We start from the raw sequence: 24,044 nt of genomic DNA on the forward strand, positions 1-24,044 counted from the left end.
CTTAACTCAAATTTCTTAACTCATCGTGTTATCTTGAAACAAAAGCCATTAAAAAAGAAATTGAAGGAGTTTGCTTAACAGATTTAGTTTAGATAACACGTCTCATAAAGCATGTGTGTTAACTCTATTACATCTGTATAAAAATTCTAAACACTGCAATTTTTTGCAGGTCTAGGTGAAACTTTGATAAATTTCCTTGAGTATTTTTCCACGTTTGCCATGATCCTGGAAAGTAAGGCTTAAAATTGCAATATACTAAAAATTTAAAATGTATTAAGAATTTCACAAAAAAAAATAGTTTCGTGATGAATGACTTTGTCACGAAGCATATTTTTTTGTAAGTAGCAGGTGCAATGACAGGAAGCTGCAATAGCACCTCCCCCGTCATTGTACCCCTCAGATGCCGCGTTCATACATGATCTGAGTGTAAAATTAACAATTAAAAAAAAAATTCAATCAACCTTACCACCTCCATTTGCTCGCTGCCATCTTGCTTGAAGATCTCGGCTGAAATCCTGAGCAGCGCTAGATTACGTCATCACGGCGTGGTGACGTATGATATCATCACGCCGGCTGACATGATGATGTACTCTGGCGCTGCACGGGATTTCGCCCAAGATCTTCAAGCAAGATGGAGGCTGGCGGCCCGTCCCGAACAAATGGAGGAGGTAAGTTTGAATTTTTTTTTTTTATACTATTTCAGGTTAAATTGATTCGCTGACACGAAGCACGAGGAAATTCAGCTTTTAGGCAAAACAAATTTATCCTTAAATTCGGATAGAATTCCACTTCATGGAATTTGATTCGCTCATCTCTAATTAAGATACATCTGACACTAATGCTATCTTTCATATGAAGCATTTTAAGCCACTAGTTCAAAGAAACTGGGGTTTTCTCACTTCAGGAAATTGCATTCATCATGTAGAAAAAAGTTAAAACAAGGCACTTGCTAATGTATTGTGATTGTCTATATTGCCTCAGTCACTAGTTATGATTACTACTAGAGATGAGCAAATCAAAGTTGACGAAGTGGAATTCAATCAGAATTTCAGGAAAAATGTGATTCGCACCGAAGCTGAATTTCCGCACGCTTCGTGGCAACGAATCACTTTTTTTCCTAAAATGGCTGCTGCACGTTAGGACATGGAGCAAAGAACTCTGGGAACGAGGGATCACCCACAATGCCATGCATGCAACCAATTAGCAGCCAGCCAGCCCCTGGAATGTCACAGCCCTATAAATAGCCTCAGCCATCTTGGATTCAGCCATTTTCCAGTGTACTTAGTGCAGGGAAAGACATCAGCAGGCATTAAGGACAGTGCTAGGAAATACTCTATTGTGCTGAAAAAACTATTTACAAATTCAGGGAAAGATTATTTAAGGTGGAGGGAAAGGATAGGGAGACATCATCTATATTTTTCTATACTGTAAAAGGAGAACAGGGTGCAATAGGAGAGTGCACAGCCTGGGTAATAGGAGCAATTATATTACACATTGCTGCACTAACTGGGGATCCAAATTGCAGTTATACTACATTGCTGCTTTTAGGTTGTTTGCACTATATGATACATTACTAATTCCAGCAAACCTTGCTTGTTATTGGGGTGCAAGTCCTGTGCGATACAGCCATTTACGGGTGTGTAGTAATAGGAAATGTACGTACGTCCTATTAGCCGTTCCACGTTGATTTTACATTGTTTTATATATTTTGGGGGGTGTATTAATAGGAAAAAAAAAGGAAAATATATTTGTGGTCGGGGCACTGACGGGAGAACGTAACTCCTACCTGTCGAAGTATAACTAAAGCGGTTAGATTTGTGCCGAAACCGCTCCATTGTGGGGATGCCTGAAGGAGGGCATCCCCTTGGTGTGAGACACTGAGGCTGAGGGTGGGTAGGGTGGGAGTGCTGAAACGACGTTCGTTGAGGGAGGGGGCATACTGCCATGATATAGGCAGCAGTGCCCCTCCCACAAATACAGGCCAATGAATCGGCCTTAAAACTTGTGGTCGGGGCACTGATGGGAGAACGTAATTCCTACCTGTTGATGTATAACTAAAGCGGTTAGATTTGTGCCGAAACTGCGCCGTTGTGGTGATGCCTGAAGGAGGCCAAAAATAAACAACAAATTTCTTTCAAGATAACTTTATAACTTCTAATTACAACACCAAACTTTGAAAAGCATGAGACATATTGGAATTCGGGTGAGGTATATATCCGTTAAAACAAGACGAACGCCAGCGACCTAGTCTCTTGATGATATGTGCTGGTACTTGATTTTTTGACGCAGCAGATGCCACCCCTATGCGAAAAGAATGCCCAGATACTGAGGACGGGTCTATTCCAAGGTTAGCCAACAATACACAAATGTAGGTTATGAATTTGGGGCAGGTGAGGTGAGTATCGTTGAATGGTAGCAATGGGCTATCGGGCAGTTTGTCATTTAGCACGGTGAATAGCTGTTGGAGAACACTAACGGGGCACCAACGATGTGTGGTAGGAAAATATGATACCTGAGTCGGTGGGCCTACCTGAGATGTCTTAGTGGTAATTAGCGAGAGTATGAAACCGTCTCTGATAGCGTTGTGCTGTCTGACGGTGACAAACCTATCACTGTTAGGAGGGGAAGTAAACTCTCCCGGTCTCAAGAAACCGTAAAAGGCCAAGTGCATGGCTGCTTTCACTACTAAACTTTGCTGGGCACGAAAGGTTCTCTGTCCAGTATGTCGGACAGATCACGGAAAACCTGGCTGGTAATGGGTTGCCGGCAAGTGCGTCTCTCATTGTTACATTTATTCAGACCTTTAGAGTGGATTTGATGGCATGGATAGAAAACAAGGAACCCTCCTCCGGGTGACTCATGGCTCTGAAATGCTGAACTCCTGTGAGGTAGGATTTGACCGTGGAGTGCGACAGTTTCAAATCGGTATGACAGTAACCAATGAATGCTAGAATGTACTCAGCAAACTCAGTGTTGCCTTGAGGAATTTTGTCCTGGAATTTGCAAAAAGCTCCCCAACCTGTCTGATAGGCCCTAGCAGTATTAGGCGAGAGGGATTTGGCTAACAGCGAGCGAGCTGTGGCCAGATGAGTGTCTAGATTAGGGTCAGAGAGGCATACGGAGGGACTGTGGCACCGATGACATCTGCTTCTGGACAAACCTGCGAGAAAAGGGAAAAGTTAAATCGATATAAGGCATCGGCAGATGTATTGTTAGTCCCGGGGATGTGCGAACATATATAGCGGAATTGGTGTTGTAGAGAAAGAAGAACCAGATGTCTTAAAAATGACATAATGTGAGGGGATTTGGATGACCCGCTATTCAGAATGTCAATGACTGCGGCATTATCTGAAACAAATGATACTGTTTGGCCAGGCCATTCTTGACCCCAAACATGGGCAACTGCTACTATGGGGTAAAGTTCAAATATTGCTGAAGTCTGAAAGAAACCTGGGATTGAGCTGACTTCACTCGGCCATTTGTCCGCTAGCCAGTGGGTGCAAAAATAGCTGGAAAGCCTGTGTTTGCGGCGGCATCAGAAAAAACTACGGGAGAGTTGTTGGATATTTTGGGAATGAAAAGAAAAAATGCCATTCCACTGCCTAAGAAAGTGGTCCCACATGTTTAAATCGGCAATGATCAGCTCGTCCAGGCATATGAGGCTATCCTGGGAGGGGGCTGTAGGGAGGAGTGTGAACAAACGAGAAATGAATGCCCTACCTTGCGGTATGATGCGCATGGCAAAGTTTAGCATGCCTAAGAGTGACTGTAGCTCCACTTTTTTGACCACCCTGGCTAACTTAAAATTGTGGATGACTTCCCTGATCCTGTGTAATTTGTCATCCGGTAATCTGGCTAGCATATTGTGGGTGTCCAAAATGATGCCAAGGAAGGTGATGACTGTGGATGGGCCCTCAACCTTCCTGGGAGACACAGGAACGGTGAGTTGACTGAAACAGTTTAGAAGTGAATGAAGGTCTTTTGTGGTGGAGTCAGGGTGTTCGATAATTAGAAAATCATCTAGGTAGTGAATGATATTACTGCATTGGAATTTATGGACTAGTCTAACTGGTCGAATAACTATGGGCTACTCTTGGAGCCGAAGGTGAGTTTGGATGCAAAATAATAAAGACCCCTCCACTTGATACCATGCCACTGCTACAGAGACGGCTTGATAGGCAGTAATTTGAAGGCATCTGAAATGTCAGCTTTTGACAGGATTGAGCCGGGGCCTAACTGCAATATGATGGCAATGGCTTGGTCTATGGATGAATATCTCATGCTGACTTCTTCTGACGGAATGAGGGAATTGATGCTGGGAATGGAGGAACCATGCGGGGCAGACAGGCCGATAATCAATCTCTCTTTCTTGCTGAATTTACCGGTGACCACGCCTACAGGACTGACTCTCCACCGTTCGAAGGGTGAGGATGAAAAAGGGCCTATCAAGAAACCTTTAACTAACTCTGCTGTGATCAATTCAGCAGATTGTAAATTTTTGCATTCGTGTGTAGATTCTGGTAGGGCAACCATCCCGGTGTGGAAACCGAACGTGAGACCTGTGACTAGGAATTCCACAAAATCTGGGTTGTGATGGTAGCGCAAGAACCGTTGCAAGGAACCTACGTTAATGACACACATGTAACCTTTATTTGATTTTAATGAACAGACTGACTTAGGATGGGCTCTGAAGCAGTTAGAACAAGTATGCAGCAAACGACACTGACTATAGTTACAGGATGAGTAATTGAAATTGTTGCATATCTGTGACTTACCGAGAAGTTTGATGGGTCTACCTAACTTATCTACAATGCCAGATGATTTCTGCGGTTCAGAGGGCCCGGCAACCGGAACTGTGGTACTGAACTCAGCACTGGGAGCGGCCTTATGACACCATACTTTGGAAAGATAAATAGATTGGCACAGGGAGCATGATGGGGCCCTCAGCCCGGCAAATGCCTGCAAAATATCTCGGTGTCAATGTTGGCCCAGTTCGTAACAAACTGGAACTGACTGAGAGCAGCTGCTGCCTTAGTTGAGAACGAACAGTGGTAGTCATAGAAGGAACTATCACCGTACTTGTGTCACAGTTCGGTTACTCTGAACAAATACAGATCTAGTTCTTCCCTCCGGTCAGGACGCACTGAGCAGATCACGTTTCTGTACAAACTGAAGGCAAGAACAAATTCTGGTATGGTGAGTTTGTGATTCAGCCTGTGGTCCCGGCCTCTTAGGACCACTGACACATCACCACAAACAATGACCTTACTATATGAAAGATCCCTGGTAGCGATAAGTAAGGATGCAAGCTTAACATCCCTACCTTCCAGGATGTCTTTCTTTATATTGGCAGGAACGAAGTGCGCCGGGTTGATATTGGGCACTGCTACTGTGACACTTGGGCCCCCCGCTGCAGATGTGGAAGGGATGGCTACATCGGTAGTAAGCGGAGTATTGGCGGTACCGCGGGACTGAACCGCTTCCAGTCTGGTTTGGATACCCGAGACGGACGAAGTCAGGATGTTCAGCATGACATGAATTTGTGCGAGGGAAGTCTGTACTGTGGTCATGGAGACCTCTTCCTGACGTTGAGGGCATGAGTTAGCGATGAGCAGACGATATAATTCGACTTTTCTGGCAGTAGCGGGAAACGAGATACCCCTTTTTGATAGTTCCGACATTAACTTGGGAATGGTCCAGCTGCCGCAGAGATGGAATACTGCCCCCTTCTGACATCCTGGCAGCCATCTCGTCGACCGAAGCCTCCACTATGTCTGATGCGTGTGACATCTTCCTGCGGGTACAGTATGCTACAATGAATACCGGTAACCAACCCGTCACCAGAACCGCGTGGCAAACGACACTCATGCAAGACATGAGAAGGCCCGGAACCATGCAAACTGTGTTGGATATATATGAGGGATGAGTGACACGGTGAGCCTGTGAAGCAACCTGAACCGATAGCTGAATCCTGACTTACCCATGGTGACGGGTATGCTAGGCGGTGATATGGAGCTAACATTACCACCTGATAAGAAAGTTAGGTTAGAAATAGCAAGTAAAGACTGACATCTACCCTACTGTACCCTGCTAGTTAAAGGAAGGAACGTAGAATCACATAGAACCACAACACGGATCCTGAAACAAAAGGAGACGTAAGAACTTAGCATACGCGCTACGGCCAACGCGCGTTGGCACATGGATGAAATAACGAGTAGACGAGTGCGTCATTTTATATTTTTTTTCCTTTTTTATTTTTTTTTAATTATTAGATATATATATATATATATATATATATATATATATATATTATATTATATTTATTTATATATATATACATTTTTTTATATATATATTTATTTGTATATATCAATCCAGGAAATCCACCTCACTTCCTTCAGTAGAAAACTGTTTATTCACCAGAAATACAACGTTTCGGTTAAGGGGTGTACACATAACATATTTATATCATGTTTCATATCAATCAATCAGTAACATAATTAAGTGCAATAAATAACATAATTCATCAAAATACATGTCATGATTCAAAAAATACATGATTAAAAAGCCAGTAAAGTTCATAATATACATTTAAATGACTTCGATATGTATATCAAAAAGTCTGTGTTGGTTAACGTGACCATAAGTCATATTTCATCTAATTCCAACAATCAACAGTGCCCAGGTGATGTTTTTAATTAAGTTAATTATGCACAAAAACTGAGCGTTCGTGACCTGATCGGGATCCAAGCGGCACACGAGGGTCTGGCGTGGTGCAAGTACAACTGCGCCTGCGTGGCTTCTCCTAGTAACAGCAGTCTTCTGGGCCTGCAAGTCAGCTGATCGGAAGTTCGAGGGTCAGGTGATCGGGATTCTTAAGTCACGTGAGGCATATTGATACACGTTGCTACGACAACCATCACGTGACTCAGGTCCTGCAATCTAAAGGTCAAAGATTCTCTATCTGTCCGTTTCACTCTGGTATTCACATTCTTCCCAAAGTATAAACGTCATCTGAAGTTCCGGATCATGGAAACACCATCTCTATTACAATTATCATTATTCAACAGGCATCAGGTGCAGATATGATTGCTCTACCTACGGGGTCATCAACATCTGTAGAGATTGCTAAATCCCACCAGACGTGTCCGAGGACAGCAAAGGCGACACCCATGTTGTTTATCTTATCAAATGCCCCTGCGGACTGATTTACATTGGTGAGACTACTCAACACATCAGAGACAGAATCTCTAAACATAAATCCACCATCAGAACAGACCAATTATTGCTACCAATTTCCGCCCACTTTAAGGGACACAATCACCAGATTTCTTCTTTGTGCTTCCAAGTTCTGGAACAAGTTCCGATCCCACGGAGGGGAGGCAACCGGACATTATTACTTAAGCAACGGGAGTCCTATTGGATACATCGTTTGGACACGTTATCACCCAAAGGACTTAACAGGCAATGACACTTTTTTTGCAATCTTTGATGGATACTATGAGACTTATTCTATAACAATATTTTTTCTATAATACTGTTTTATGAATATATAGTGGTGGTGGTGGCTGCTCTCCTATATAGCCTATGGTATGGTGCTGCAAGCCCAGGGAGAGGACACCCTACCTCTCTGGATTAGGTAGGAAATAAAGAAATGTGTATGGGCGAGCACTCTACCATAAAGCACACATTTATTGTAAGTGAGTTAATATAAAACAAGTACTTTGATATAAAACAAATAAAAAAACACAGATAAAATACATCAATATAACCACAATGGGGCTGATGAATATGGATCAATGTCCAGAAAATTATTAATCGATCCTCTGGCGTGATTGTATCTGGAAATCTTTGTAGGGCCTTGTGGTATGGCCTTAGTCCCCAATAGAAGTCCAATAAAAGTCCAGTAATAGGTAATCGATCTTGTAAATACCTATATAACGCTATAGAGGGTTCTAGCAATCGGCTAATACTTTTTATATATCGGACGTCAATCCTGAAATATTTTGAACAGGAGAGAAAGATGTTCTCGGCAATTCCGCCGCTTACCTCCCTTTTTGTAAGGATAGTCCACTTGATTCCGCGTTTTTTTCCGAAGGAGTGAGTGAGGAACACCGGATGATGTATGAGACCGGCGTCTCACGTTGCTCTGTTCGATGACTGCGTTCAGTGCTCGCGGGATTACACTTACGTGACTTCCTGTATGGTCCGGTAGTGACGTCTTTCTTATATTCGATTTGAAGATTTAAAAATTTGATTTGTCGAATATTAAAATCCTGTCTGCATGGCCATGCGACTAAAGAGATTTCGACAGGTGTATGGCGTTTAGCCAGACGCATTTCGGGAATTATGACTCTCCTTTCCTCAGTGGTTACGCTACACCTGTCTGTATACGCCTTATATACTCCACAGAGCTATCGTCAAAACCTGGACCAAACTTCAGGATTCAATACTTCCGTTTCTATAAAATTCGATATCTAGGACTTCCGATTTTTTGGAGTTTATATTTATCGAAGACTTCCGATTTATATTTATCGAAGACTTCCGATTTTAGGTTTTGCATTTATCGAAGGCTTCCGATTTATCATCTTTCGAATTTTTCATCTTTCTCTCCTGTTCAAAATATTTCCGGATTGACGTCCGATATATAAAAAGTATTAGCCGATTGCTAGAACCCTCTATAGCGTTATATAGGTATTTACAAGATCGATTACCTATTACTGGACTTTTACTGGACTTCTACTGGGGACTAAGGCCATACCACAAGGCCCTACAAAGATTTCCAGATATAATCACGCCAGAGGATCGATTAATAATTTTCTGGACATTGATCCATATTCATCAGCCCCATTGTGGTTATATTGATGTATTTTATCTGTGTTTTTTATTTGTTTTATATCAAAGTACTTGTTTTATATTAACTCACTTGCAATAAATGTGTGCTTTATGGTAGAATACTGTTTTATGTTATGGTGTGTTCACAATATATGTGATATATTACTCTTTTTATTTCAGATTTGTTAGTCTTGATTTCGGTCCTTAGTGATCTAGCCATGGGTGAGAACTATACCCCTTCCCCCACCCACCCCTTCTTCCCCCTCACACCCCTTCTCCCCCCCTTCCTTCCCCTACTTTACCTTCCTTTCCCCCTTCCCTCCTTCTCCCCCTCATATTCTATGCTTTAATCCATTTTATGTTTTACCTTTTTTCCTACTTTCCCATCATTTCCATATAATACATAATACATAACATTATTCTCTATCCTTACCCTATATATTCCCTTTGCTCTATATCGGGTTCCCATTAACCATCTGTCCAAGTTGATCACCTTCCACCTACTACTTATTCCTCTTTTACGTCTCTACTACTCCCTCACATTACCCTATACATCCAGTCTCAATTCTCTTACAATATAGTGTATTGTTCATTAGCACCACTCCCATATAAGGAGGGCATAGCCTCTGCCCTCTTTCGTCTCCAATAGAAGTTACTCGCATGCGCGCATTCTATACAACATTGACGCATGACGTCGGGAGAAGGGGGGAGTCTTGGCCTGATTTTGTTTTCAATAATTGCAACACGCATGCGCACATTTTACTGATCATTGACGTCAGACGCCACAGGCGTCACCTCAGAGGAGACGCCACAATTTAGCCTCTATATAACGGCGACATCTCGTACAGGCGCGCATTTCCAGAGCACAATTTGAAATGACTTAGGCCACAGGTAAGACCCTCCTGCGCCCTCTTATTTAGTCTTATGATACTACAGGGACACTATCCATACTTACTTTTCCTTCAGATTTCTCTGATGATTCCATTCTCTAGCTTCCCCACACTGCATTTTCCTTCTATACTAGCAACGCTAGGCTGCCTCAATTATCCTTACCCCTCTCCTACCAGTATGTGCTCCCAACTCTCAATATTACATGGAGTACTGTGTATAGTTCTGGGCTCCTGTAAACAAGGCAGACATAGCAGAGCTGGAGAGGGTCCAGAGGAGGGCAACTAAAGTAATAACTGGAATGGGGCAACTACAGTATCCTGAAAGATTATCAAAATTAGGGTTATTCACGTTAGAAAAAAGACGACTGAGGGGAGATCTAATTAATATGTATAAATATATCAGGGGTCAGTATAGAGATCTATCCCATCATCTATTTATCCCCAAAACTGTGACTGTGACGAGGGGACATCCTCTGCGTCTGGAGGAAAGAAGGTTTGTACACAAACATAGAAAAGGATTCTTTACAGTAAGAGCAGTGAGACTATGGAACTCTCTGCCTGAGGAGGTGGTGATGGTGAGTACAATAAAGGGATTCAAGAGGGGCCTAGATGTATTTCTGGAGCGTAATAATATTACAGGCTATAGCTACTAGAGAGGGGTCGTTGATGCAGGGAGTTATTCTGATTGCCTGATTGGAGTCGGGAAGGAATTTTTTATTCCCCTAAAGTGGGGAAAATTGGCTTCTACCTCACAGGTTTGTTTTTTTTGCCTTCCTCTGGATCAACTTGCAGGATAATAGGCCGAACTGGATGGACAAATGTCTTTTTTCGGCCTTATGTACTATGTTACTATGTTACAATGTTACTCTGGATTATATATTTTTTCTATATCTAGTAGTGGGATGCGAAAGTTTGGGCAACCTTGTTAATCGTCATGATTTTCCTGTATAAATCATTGGTTGTTACGATAAAAAATGTCAGTTAAATATATCATATAGGAGACACACACAGTGATATTTGAGAAGTGAAATGAAGTTTATTGGATTTACAGAAAGTGTGCTATAATTGTTTAAACAAAATTAGGCAGGTGCATAAATTTGGGCACTGTTGTAATTTTATTGATTACAAAACCACTAGAATTAATTATTGGAACTCAAATTGGCTTGGTAAGCTAAGTGACCCCTGACCTACATACACAGGTGAATCCAATTATGAGAAAGGGTATTTAGGGGGTCAATTGTAAGTTTCCCTCCTCTTTTAATTTTCTCTGAAGAGTAGCAACATGGGGGTCTCAAAAGAACTCTCAAATGACCTGAAGACAAAGATTGTTCAGCATCATGGTTTAGGGGAAGGAAACAGAACGCTGTCTCAGAGATTTCAGCTGTCTGTTTCCACAGTCAGGAACATATTGAGGAAATGGAAGACCACAGGCTCAGTTCAAGTTAAGGCTCGAAGTGGCAGACCAAGAAAAATCTCGGATAGACAGAAGCGACGAATGGTGAGAACAGTCAGAGTCAACCCACAGACCAGCACCAAAGACCTACAACATCATCTTGCTGCAGATGGAGTCACTGTGCATCGTTCAACCATTCGGCGCACTTTACACAAGGAGATGCTGTATGCGAGAGTGATGCAGAGGAAGCCTTTTCTCCGCCCACAGCACAAAAAGTGCAGCTTGAGGTGGGCTAAAGCACATTTGGACAAGCCAGCTTCATTTTGGAATAAGGTGCTGTGGACTGATGAGACTAAAATTTAGTTATTATGCGTTATGCATGGAGGAAAAGGAACACAGCATTCCAAGAAAAACACCTGCTACCTACAGTAAAATATGGTGGTGGTTCCATCATGCTGTGGGGCTGTGTGGCCAGTGCAGGGACTGGGAATCTTGTCAAAGTTGAGGGATGCATGGATTCCACTCAGTATCAGCAGATTCTGGAGACCAATGTCCAGGAATCAGTGACAAAGCTGAAGCTGCACCGGGGCTGGATCTTTCAACAAGACAACGACCCTAAACACTGCTCAAAATCCACTAAGGCATTTATGTCTTACAACAAGAGGAACAAATTCCCCAGACCTGAATATAATTGAAAATCTGTGGTGTGACTTAAAGAGAGCTGTCCATGCTCAGAAGCCATCAAACCTGATTGAACTAAAGATGTTTTGTAAAGAGGAATGGTCCAAAATACCTTCAACCAGAATCCAGACTCTCATTGGAACCTACAGGAAGCGTTTAGAGGCTGTAATTTCTGCAAAAGAAGGATCTACTAAATATTGATTTAATTTCTTTTTTGTGGTGCCCAAATTTATGCACCTGCCTAATTTTGTTTAAACAATTATAGCGCACTTTCTGTAAATCCAATAAACTTCATTTCACTTCTCAAATATCACTGTGTGTGTCTCCTATATGATATATTTAACTGACATTTTTTAGCGTAACAACCAACGATTTATACAGGAAAATCATGACAATTAACAAGGTTGCCCAAACTTTTGCATCCCACTGTATGTCATTTAAATGAATTGATCACATGTGCCTATTGATTCATGTACTGAGGTGTTATGTGCATGTTATATATTAAGTCATCTCATACATTATATAGTTTTTACTTTCCTTAGATTCCTTTTTTTCATCCCTTATTTTTTACCATTCTGTTTGGACTGCTGAGCGAGTGTTAATTGTTGTCTCAGCCAGCATAGACTCTTGTACTTTTTTAAGATGACATCATCCAGCAGCCATTAGTATTTTTTAACCCAGATTATTGTCTTAAACTCTACATCATTCTTTGATCCATGATATTTACTATAACATTGCTGTATATTCTTTTCAGATCCCTTGATAAAGTTGGACTGCCGACTGAAACGTTGGGGTTTTACTTTTTGGCCAATTATATTGCATGATACTTGTGTATAGGATGACTACATCCGAGGACACCAATATTGCGCCTTCTGGAAGAGTCACCTGCCTGATATTCAGCAGAAAGTCTGAAGTGTCTCTAATATATGATTTGGCAGAGATTGCGTACACACGCAATACTCTGTCCAAAAAAATAGAAATATTACTGAACAGGGAGTCCCTGGCTGAGACAATAGGTCTCCCAGGGGGGTTATAAAGATCTTTATGTATTTTGGGCAACAAATATAGAATTGGTTTCCTTGGATGTAGTACAGTCAAAAAAGTTCTAAGTCTCTCATCTATTAAGCCACCTTGTAGGCCCAACTCCAGTATGTTTTTAATACGTCTCTCAATTTCCCATTTAGGGTCATGAGACAGCTTTCTGTATACACACGGATCATTTAACTGTCTCATAGCCTCTTTGATGTACTTCTCTGTGTCCATGACCACGACCGCACCACCCTTGTCATCCAACTTGATGGTGAGGTCGTGGTCACGGGCCAGAGCAGCCACCGCATCCCTTTCAGCAATAGTCACATTAGGGTGATGTAACTGTCCTGTATCTGATTGTTTCAGTTTATAAATATCCTGCATAACTGATTTAACGAACACATCAATAGCCCCGAAGGGGACGGCAGGAGAAAAATCACTTTTGATAAATAGATCAAAATCAGACAATTGTAATTCAGCCCTTGTGACACAATCAGCCTTTCTGTTGTGTGTGGTAAACCATGTTTTTTGCTTCAGTCTCCTGAAGAACTGATGCAGGTTAATCTCTAACTGCATCCAGTCCGTCTTTTGACTGGGACAGAAGCTAAGACCTTTTGATAGAACATGCAATTGCTCATCTGTTAAAATGTGTGAGGAAATATTTACCACTGTTTGTTGTTCACAATTTTCTTTTTGATTTGCTTCTTGCTTCTGGTTCTTCCGTTCTCTGTATCTCTCCATCTCCTTCCATATTTAAATTTGTGCCAGTCCACTGAGATTCAAATATCCAGCAAGTATTCAGCAACTGTGAACGGCACAGCACTAAACTGTAATGGCGGGTGCCCGCGGCTGATGAAGCGATCCAGGCTTCAAAAAACTATATCAATCCAGGAAATCCACGGCACTTCCTTCAGTAAAAAAAGTGTTTATTCACCAGAAATGCAATATTTCGGTTCACACACTGGAACCTTTTTCAAGCAGTGATGTGAAAGGGGTGTACACATAACATATTTATAGCATGTTTCATATCAATCAATCAGTAACATAATTAAGTGCAATAAATAACATAATTCATCAAAATACATGTCATGATTCAAAAAATACATGATTAAAAAGCCAGTAAAGTTCAAAATATACATTTAAATGACTTCGATATGTATTTAAAAAAGTCTGTGTTGGTTAAAGTGACCATAAGTCATATTTCATCTAATTCCAACAATCAACAGTACCCAGTGCATTAATTAATAACAATAACTGAGCGTTTGTGACCTGATCGGGATCCAAGCGGCACACGAGGGTCTGGCATGGTGCAAGCACAACTGCGCCTGCGCGGCTTCTCCTAGTAACAGCAGTCTTATGGGTGGGGTGCTTGGAAAGAAGATTTTGTTTCTAATGCTAATTCTAATCCCTGATTATGATTATTTTTACTTGCAGATTATGTAAATCTGAGCGTTCGGTGGACATAGAAGTTTTTGGGATCCTCACCACACATGATGATGCTGGACAACTATTGAATTGATACAAGTTGGGATGTGGTGATGGGAACTGATCACCAATGGGAAGTCGCTGCCTTCCTCTGGCTGTTTGTTTGGGTCATCTGAGGTTCTGGAATCTAGCCTTGTGTACCTATTGTACTTTAGTGACAGGGGTGAGCTGCAGATAATAATTAGATTAACAAAGGGGATGTGGATTTGATACGCTAGAGCCCCGTATTATGGGAGCTTGATGTGCGTCCATGAGAACCCATGATGACAGTGTGTGATGGGGCCGCCAAGCATTTATGTCACCAGGACTGCTGTACGTGGTGGTTGATCCTCCCTGTCAAGATGCTTTTATTCTTCTGTATTGGGGGTGGGGTGAGCAGGGCTTGACGCTGCATTTGGGGACAAGTGCAGTGTCTCCTTTGCTGCCCTCAGATACGTCTGGTGGGATTTAGCAATGTTGATGACCCCGTAGGTAGAGCAATCATATCTGCACCTGATGCCTGTTAAATAATGATAATTGTAATAGAGATGGTGTTTCCATGATCCGGAACTTCAGATGACGTTTATACTGTGGGAAGAACGTGAATACCAGAGTAAAAACGGAGAGATAGAGAATCTTTGACCTTTAGATTGCAGGACCTGAGTCACGTGATGGTTGTCATAGCAACGTGTATCAATATGCCTCACGTGACTTAAGGCTTCCGATCAGCTGACTTGCAGGCCCGGAAGACTGCTGTTACTAGCAGAAGCCGCGCAGGCGCAGTTGTGCTTGCCCCACGCCAGACCCTCGTGTGCCGCTTGGATCCCGATCAGGTCACGAACGCTCAGTTATTGTTTTTAATTAAGTTATTAATGGACATCACCTGGGCACTGTTGATTGTTGGAATTAGATGAAATATGACTTATGGTCACTTTAACCAACACGGACTTTTTGATATACAGTACAGACCAAAAGTTTGGACACACCTTCTCATTCAAAGAGTTTTCTTTATTTTCATGACTATGAAGGCATCAAAACTATGAATTAACACATGTGGAATTATATACATAACAAACAAGTGGGAAACAACTGAAAATATGTCATATTCTAGGTTCTTCAAAGTAGCCACCTTTTGCTTTGATTACTGCTTTGCACACTCTTGGCATTCTCTTGATGAGCTTCAAGAGGTAGTCCCCTGAAATGGTCTTCTAACAGTCTTGAAGGAGTTCCCAGAGATGCTTAGCACTTTTTGGCCCTTTTGCCTTCACTCTGCGGTCCAGCTCACCCCAAACCATCTCGATTGGGTTCAGGTCCGGTGACTGTGGAGGTCAGGTCATCTGGCGCAGCACCCCATCACTCTCCTTCATGGTCAAATAGCCCTTACTTTCAAAGTTTTCCCAATTTTTCGGCTGACTGACTGACCTTCATCTCTTAAAGTAATGATGGCCACTCGTTTTTCTTTACTTAGCTGCTTTTTTCTTGCCATAATACAAATTCTAACAGTCTATTCAGTAGGACTATCAGCTGTGTATCCACCTGACTTCTCGTCAACGCAACTGATGGTCCCAACCCCATTTATAAGGCAAGAAATCCCACTTATTAAACCTGACAGGGCACACCTGTGAAGTGAAAACCATTTCAGGGGACTACCTCTTGAAGCTCATCAAGAGAATGCCAAGAGTGTGCAAAGCAGTAATCAAAGCAAAAGGTGGCCACTTTGAAGAACCTAGAATATGACATATTTTCAGTTGTTTCACACTTGTTTGTTATGAATATAATTCCACATGTATTAATTCATAGTTTTGATGCCTTCAGTGTGAATCTACAATTTTCATAGTCATGAAAATAAAGAAAACTCTTTGAATGAGAAGGTGTGTCCAAACTTTTGGTCTGTACTGTACATATCGAAGTCATTTAAATGTGTATTATGAACTTTACTGGCTTTTTAATCATGTATTTTTTGAATCATGACATGTATTTTGATGAATTATGTTATATATTGCACTTAATTATGTTACTGATTGATTGATATGAAACATGCTATAAATATGTTATGTGTACACCCCTTTCACATCACTGCTTGAAAAAGGTTCCAGTGTGCGAACCGAAACGTATTTCTGGTGAATAAACACTTTTTTACTGAAGGAAGTGCCGTGGATTTCCTGGATTGATATCGTTTTTTGAAGCCTGGATCGCTTCATCAGCCGCGGGCACCCGCCATTACAGATTAGTGCTGTGCCATTCACAGTTGCTGAATGATTATTTGTATATATATATATATATATATATATATATATATTTTATTTATTTTTTTATTTTTTTTAACCTTATTTTCCCATCTCTTTCTTTTTATTTTAAAATTTTTTTTCAACACTGCAACAATTACATGTAGTAACTAAAGTGGCCACTAGAGGGAGCAAACATGGGAACTGTGACTTTCCTCCTGCCCGCAGTACCTGACAGACCACTAGAGGGCACCAAAGACACTGCAAGGAGCGTCTGTGGAACCCGAACAGCAGATCAGCGCGAGGCAGGGGTGAGTGAGTGCGGGAGCGGGCATAACTCTGAAGAACTTGTGCTGCGGCTTGCAACCCTACATCACTAGTGGCACGGCGGCCTGTGCCATACATTACAGGTGTGAGATACGTGAGTCGATTCGGGATCGCGCTGACCCCTGCTCCCTACGATTCATACCACGTGGGAGCCGAAGCTGCCCGGCAGAACACTCCGGTGTGGTGTAGCTCCCCCTTACCTAGGGAGCCAGCACCGCCGGCCGGACTTTCGACATCGGAGCTGCGATACAAGGCAGCCACTTACCTGTACTTGGCACGAGTTTGTCGGCGTAGTTTGTGAGGCACGAAAATTTCTCAGGCTAGACGCTAAAGCTGTAGCGCTCCCCCACACAGAAACGAGGCCAGTGCTAAAATGACGTTCGTTGAGGGAGGGGGCATACTGCCATGATATAGGCACCGGTGCCCCTCCCACAAATACAGGCCAATGAATCGGCCTTAAAACATGTCATAATTGCCGTTTTGCAGTGAAGTTACATTGTACTACAGTCATTTACGGGGTGTATTAATAGGAAATATACTTCTGTCCTAGTAGCCGTTCTGCGGTGAATTGTGATTGTTATATTTTTTGGGGGGTTTATTATTAGTAAAAAAAAAAATACATCTTAATTGCCATTCTGCAGTGAAATTACAGTGTACCTGTCTTTTTTTGGGTGTATTATTTTATTTTTAATTTAATTATTTTATTATACAGTCAGACAGACAAGTGATAGGCCCTTCAACGGGAACGGGCAGTGGCCAAAATGTTTCTGTTGTAGGCAGAAGTAGCAGCAGAATAAAGAGGGTGGCAGCAGGAGTCGCAGTGAGAGGCCTGAGCTCCCAGTGTCATCTAGCAGTCGTGTCTTGACAAGCAACCCATCGGTGATTGATTGGTTGACTCAGTCTTCAACTTCGTCACAAGTAACATCAGACACCCCCAGCCAAGAGTTCTCTGAACCTGAACACCTGAACCTGCCTCTCTCATTTTCTGCTACCTCAGCGCGAGAAATATTATATGCCGTAGTCTCGGCTCACTTTTCAGAGAGGACGAGCTACTAGAGGACAGTCAGCAGCTACTGCCCAGCCAAGATCTGGAGGAGACATCCGCCGCTTCCTCCGGTAGGCGGGCAAGTAGTGATGATGAGAGTCTCATTGGAGCAGGTGTTGGAAGCCGTCAGGCTCCTTGCCCTGAGACCGTTGAATGAGACATCAGTGAAATGTAGACAGTAGCGGATGATGATTATGTAGCCGATCGCACTTCGGAGCCAGGTGACGAAGGGGCTTCATCATCATCAGGAAAAGAGAGTGGCAGCTTGCGAGTGAGGCAGCGGCTGAGCCAGCAAAGTAGTAGCATGAGTAAGCAGGGTGGCAGCAGTGAGAGGTCGGGAGCCAACTGTGCCCGGAGTAGACCACCCGCTTCACATGAGCCTACCTGCCCGGAAAGTAGCGGTTCAGGGGTTCACGGAGGCAGTGGTAGCAGGCAGTCAGTGTGGAGAGTTGGTGGGAAAATACCATACTTGGCGTGTTGCAATTTTTTGTTAAGCTGCCGGAGGAGGTGAACATGGTCATTTGCCGAATTTCTGGTCAGAAAATCAAGAGTGGCCAGGGTCGCAATGTTGGCAACACTGTCCTGTGTCAACACATGCAGCGTCACTATAAAGTGGCCTGGGAGAACCGTGGCTCCGATGTGGTGGTCCATCCTTCTATAGCAACAACTGCATCACCCAGTGGCACGCACCCAATTTCATGCAGTCAAGGCTCCACCACCTCAGCTGAAGAGAGCTGTCTTTTATTCCCATCATCTGCTGGTCCTGATGCTCCTCGTCCTCCTACTCCTTGTCAGTTAATCCGTCAACAATCGATCACCGAAGCGATTGCCAAGAGACAACAGTATGCCTGCACTCATCCAACAGTGCAGAAGCTGAATGTACTCCTGGCCAGGTTGCTGCAGTCTCTCCCCTTTCCAAGTGGTGGACTCTGCACGTTTCATAGAAATGATGGCTTGTGCCGAGCCAAGGTGGAGAGTCTCAAGCCGTCATTTCTTTGCAAAAAAGGCAGTACCAGCCCTGCACACATATGTAGAACAGAAGGTGGGCCAGTCCTTGAGCCTATCTGTGTCTGCCAAAATGCATGACAGCACCGATGTGTGGAGCTGTAACTACGGTCAAGGGCAATATATGTCCTTTACGGCCCACTGGGTAAATGTGGTTCCTTCCCACACCAGCAACTTGGCCAGGTGACGCAGTTTCCGCCTCCACATTCTCACGCTGGTCCTGCGACAATGTCCGCCTCTGCCTCCTCATCCTCCACCTGGTCCTCAGCCTCCACTGCAGGGATATTTCACAGTGCTCTTGCAGCATACCACATGTGCAGGGCACGGCAGTGTCACTCTGTTCTGCACCTAGTTTGCCTGGGTGAATGGTGTCACATAGGGGAGGAACTTCTCTGCGTCCTTCATCAAGAAATCAAATCCTGGCTTTCTCCTCAACAACTCAAAATCGGAACCATGGTGACAGACGACGAGAAGTACATGGTGTCGGCGCTGCATTAAGGAGGGTTGAGCTGTTCCTGTGGGGGATGAAATAGAGGAGGAGGATATTCGAGCACGAGCAATACATAGAGAAATGGGTGGTTTTTCTACACAGGTGAAAGGAGGGGAGGAGCAAGAGCAGCCAGAGGAGCTACAGGGTTATGAGGAAGACAAGGCAGATGAACCAGACACACCGTGGCAGTATGCAGTGGTGATGGAGGCAGGGAGTCCCTCCGAGTCACTTGCGCAAATGGCCCGATGAATGCTCATTTGCTTGCTTAGTGACAGCCGAATTGTCACCATTTGGCAGAGGGATGACTACTGGCTAGTTATGAATGCCAGGGGTCATATTCGAATTCGTGATATGTCGAGAATATTTTGTAGAATATTCGTCTTATATTTGCAAATTCGTATATATACGTTATATTCTACATACAAAAAAAATTTACGTGAAAACCGGCAAGGTAATGATCGCGTTATATGTGAATATTACATGCTCAATACAGGCGTGGGTCAAAAACGAATATATACGAAGCACTATAGAATATAGTGATCTATATTCGTTTTTACAAATATTCATTTTTTTTTTCCATCTGAACACACGATTCCTCCCTGCTTCTTGCTTGTGGGCCAATGAGTCATTGGCCCACAAGCAACTTAAGCAGGGAGGAATCATGACTTCAGATGGGAAAAAAATTACGAATATTCTAAAATACGAATATATAGCATTATATTGAATATAGTGCTGTATATTGTTTTTTCGAATATTCATTATTTTTTTTCCATCTGTAGTCATGATTCATGACTTCAGATGGAAAAAAATTACAAATATTCTAAAAAAACTAATATGTAGCACTATATTCAATATAGTGCTATATATTAGTTTTTTTTAGAATATTCGCAATTTTTCTCCATCTGAAGTGAACACATGATTCCTACCTGCTTCTTGCTTGTGGGCCAATGACGTCATTGACCCACAAGCAAGAAGCAGGGAGGAATCATATGTTCAGATGGAAAAAATTACGAATATTCGATATAACGAATATATAGCACTATATTCTAAATATTTGCGAATTCTCGAAGTGCCGATATTCGCGATTAAAATTTGTTATTCTAATATTTGCACTCAACACTACTACTGGCTCTCCATCATGCTAGACCCTCGCTACCAGTCCAAAAAGGGGGCCAATTTTACACCCGCTGAGAGGGAGGACAAACTGAACTACTATTGTACATTCTATGTAGTCAGTCGACCGCTGCCTATAAGCGCCATCGCCCATCCTCGTGCAGGTCTGGGCCCTCTGCGCTCACATTCCACTGCTATGGCTGCTGTGGGGGGGAAGCAGTACCAGTTCTATCAGCAGCAACTTAAGTCTAGAGACTCTGATGAGCATTTTTTTTCACCCGCCTAGTGAAGTAACTACTCACCAGCAGCAGCAGCTAGACATGGAGCAGAACCTGAACCAGCAGGTTGTGGCATACTTGGCGTGCACCCTGCCACCACACATCGATATATTTCCTGGACTACTGGGCAGCCAAACTCAATTTGTGGCAACAACTGGCCGAGTTTGCCCTGGACAAGCTTTCCTGTCCGGGCAGCAGTTTGGCATCAGAGCGGGTGGTTAGTGCGGCTGGGGCCATAGTTACCCCAAGGAGAACTCGCCTGTGCAGAAACTGACATTTGTCAAGATGAATGAGGCATGGATCAGTCAGGATTTTCAAACACCAGTGCCTGATGCATCAGACTAGATCATCCATGGTGCCACACCTAAACTAAAGAGACCTATTTCTTATGGCTACCTGTTTCATCTACTATGCTGATGCTGCCACCCGCCTGATGCCACACCTGCTGCCAGGTGTTCCTACTGCCACCCACCATCTTCAGCTGTTGCTGATGTTGCCCCCCACATCCCCACTCTGTCACTGGGCCACTCTGTTGTCTCTTCATGCTGCTGCCACCTCACCACTATGTCACTGAGCTACTCTGTGGTCTCCTCATGCTGCTGCCACCTCCCCACTATGTCAGTGGGCCACACTGTGGTCTCCTCATGCTGCTGCCACCTCATTCACTTCTATGGGGTCAGGGCTGCATGACGGTCTTCTATAGAGGTCAGTGTTAAGGGGCAGGGAGCTGTAGAGGTAACTGTCAAAGGAGTGGGATGCATTGGAACTTACTGGTAAAGGGGCTGGCTGCTGTAAAGGTCAAAGTTAAGGGGGTGAGCTGCTGTGGAAGTCCCATTTTAAGGAGGCGGGACACTGTGAGGGGGGGGGGTCAGTGTTAAAGGGAACCCATCACCTCTACTATGCTACCCTCACTGAGCATTTCTAAATGTTCATTGTGTTACCCTAAACATATAAATAACACTTTTAATTTCATTTGCAGACAAATTCAATAAGTATTATGCATTTTTGTACTTCCCTCCTTTTATGCAAATTAACATAAAAGAGTCATATCTTACTTGTGTGACCAGAGAAGAGTCATATTTTCAAGCTCTGACTCATCTCAGGTTAATTTGCATATGTATCAAATAGGTTTTTTTTCCACAATAAAAGCACACAGAGCTATGGGGACTGGGTATTGCGGATGTGCTAGCAGCCATCTAGCAACCCATGTCCTCAGCTCTATACCCAAAATCCAGGTGACAGGTTCCCTTTAAGGGATGGGGGGCTGTTGAGTTCACTGACAAGGAGGCAGGGCTCTGTGGAGTTCACTGTTAACGGGCTGGGTGTTGTAGAGGTCACTGTTATAAGGGATACTGTCGATATCTTTTAACGACGCAAAAAAAACACTAAAATAAATAGATGAAATCAGGGGCGTAGCTAAAGGGTCATGGGCCCTGGTGCAAAAGTTCAGCTTGGGCCCACTACTTTGTGGCAAGGGACAGGGAAACACGTAGCCTTCGTACCACGTGAGGCAAAAATTGAAACAGCACCCCCCCTCAATCCAAATTCTTGACCTAACCCCTTCCCTTCAGACAGAGGTGTAACTTGACCAGCATGTACTTTATATAATACCAGTGTCCTCTTATATGGCACAGGGGTCTTTGGGCCCCCTCAGGCTCCTGGGCCCGGTAGCGACTGCTACCTCTGCACCCCCATTAACTACGCCCCTGGATGAAATATAAACATGCAAAGTCTGGTCCTTTTGCTAGTACCTCATATAAATTACAGTACATACAAAAATGTCTAAAATGTATAAAAAATATGCGCTTTTAGAAGCATATATCTGTCATTGACAGGATTATAAAAAAAAGAAAAAAATTACTGTGAAATATGGTCATTATGAAGTAATATATTTAGTGCCTCTCTTTAGAACACACAAAATTGTAATTATATTATTTAACCCCTTCCCGCATATTCATGTACATGAAGGAATGCGGCTTCATGACGCATCCTCACAAACATGTATGTGATGTGATCGGGCGGGTGCAGGAGCTGGACGGGCCTCTGCTGCATCCACCGGCATCGTTGTAAGCGGTGATGCCGGTGGATTAACTCTTTCACATGCCGCGGTCAGCGCTAACCGCGGCACATACAGGGTTTGCAAAGGAAGAGGGCTTCCTCTGACTTTATCAGCCCCCCACGCTGCGCTGACAGGGGGCTGATGGTTGCCATTGCACCTACGATGCCTTATGCAGGCATTGGAGCCTGCCAGCTATGGAATTCCAGAAGATCCAGCCTTCAGGCTGGGTCTCCTAGGCAACTGTCCTCATCTTCCTGTGTAAGACGCTGACAGTTCAATTCAGTACAATACAGAATGTGTTGCACTGAATTTAAATAGGGATCAAACCCTGAAAAGGTGAAGTCCCAAGGTGGGACAAAAAAAAAAAAGTGAAAAAAGTGTTTTTTTTATGATAAAAATAAAAATAAAGTTTCAAGTAAAAGAAAAAAAACCTCACCATAAAATAGTGTTTAAAATAAATTAATAAATTAATAAATAAAAAAACAGACATATTATCTATCGCCGCATCCATAACAACATGTTCTATAAAAATGTCACATAACCTACCACCTCAGGTAAACGCTGTAAAAAAATAAATAAAAACTGAGCAAAAAGTGCAATTTTTTGGTCACCTTACATCACAAAAAGTGTAATTCCAAGTGATCAAAAAGACATATGTACTCCAAAATAGTATCAATAAAACTGTCATCTCATTCCGCAAAAAGTTATCCCCCACATAAGACAATCGTCCAAAAGATTAAAAAAATGGAGATGCTGAAACATGATTTTTTTCAAAAATTTTTTTATTGTGTAAAACAGAAATACGTAAAATATAAGACATATTGCAGCATCTGTAACAACCTGCTCTATAAAAATATCACATGATCTAACCCCTAAAGTAAATTGCATAAAAAAATAAAAATAAAAACTCTGCCAAAACAACCAATTTTTTGGTCACTTTGCCACATAAAGTGTAATATTGATCTACCCCCTCAGTTGAACAGCGTTTAAAAAAAAAAAAAAAAATGTGCCAAAATAGTTATTTTTTGGTCACCTTGCCCCAAAAAAAGTGTCATATTGAATGATCAAAAAATCATATGTACCAAAAATTGGTACCAATAAAAATGTCAGCTCTTCCTGCAATAAAAGAGCCCCTGCGCAAGACAATTGGCAGAAAAATAAATGAAATGTAGCGTTCAGAAAATGAAGACACATAAATATTATTTTTGTT

Source organism: Bufo bufo, chromosome 1, assembly GCF_905171765.1.
Source record: "Bufo bufo chromosome 1, aBufBuf1.1, whole genome shotgun sequence".
NCBI classification, from domain to species: Eukaryota; Metazoa; Chordata; class Amphibia; order Anura; family Bufonidae; genus Bufo; species Bufo bufo.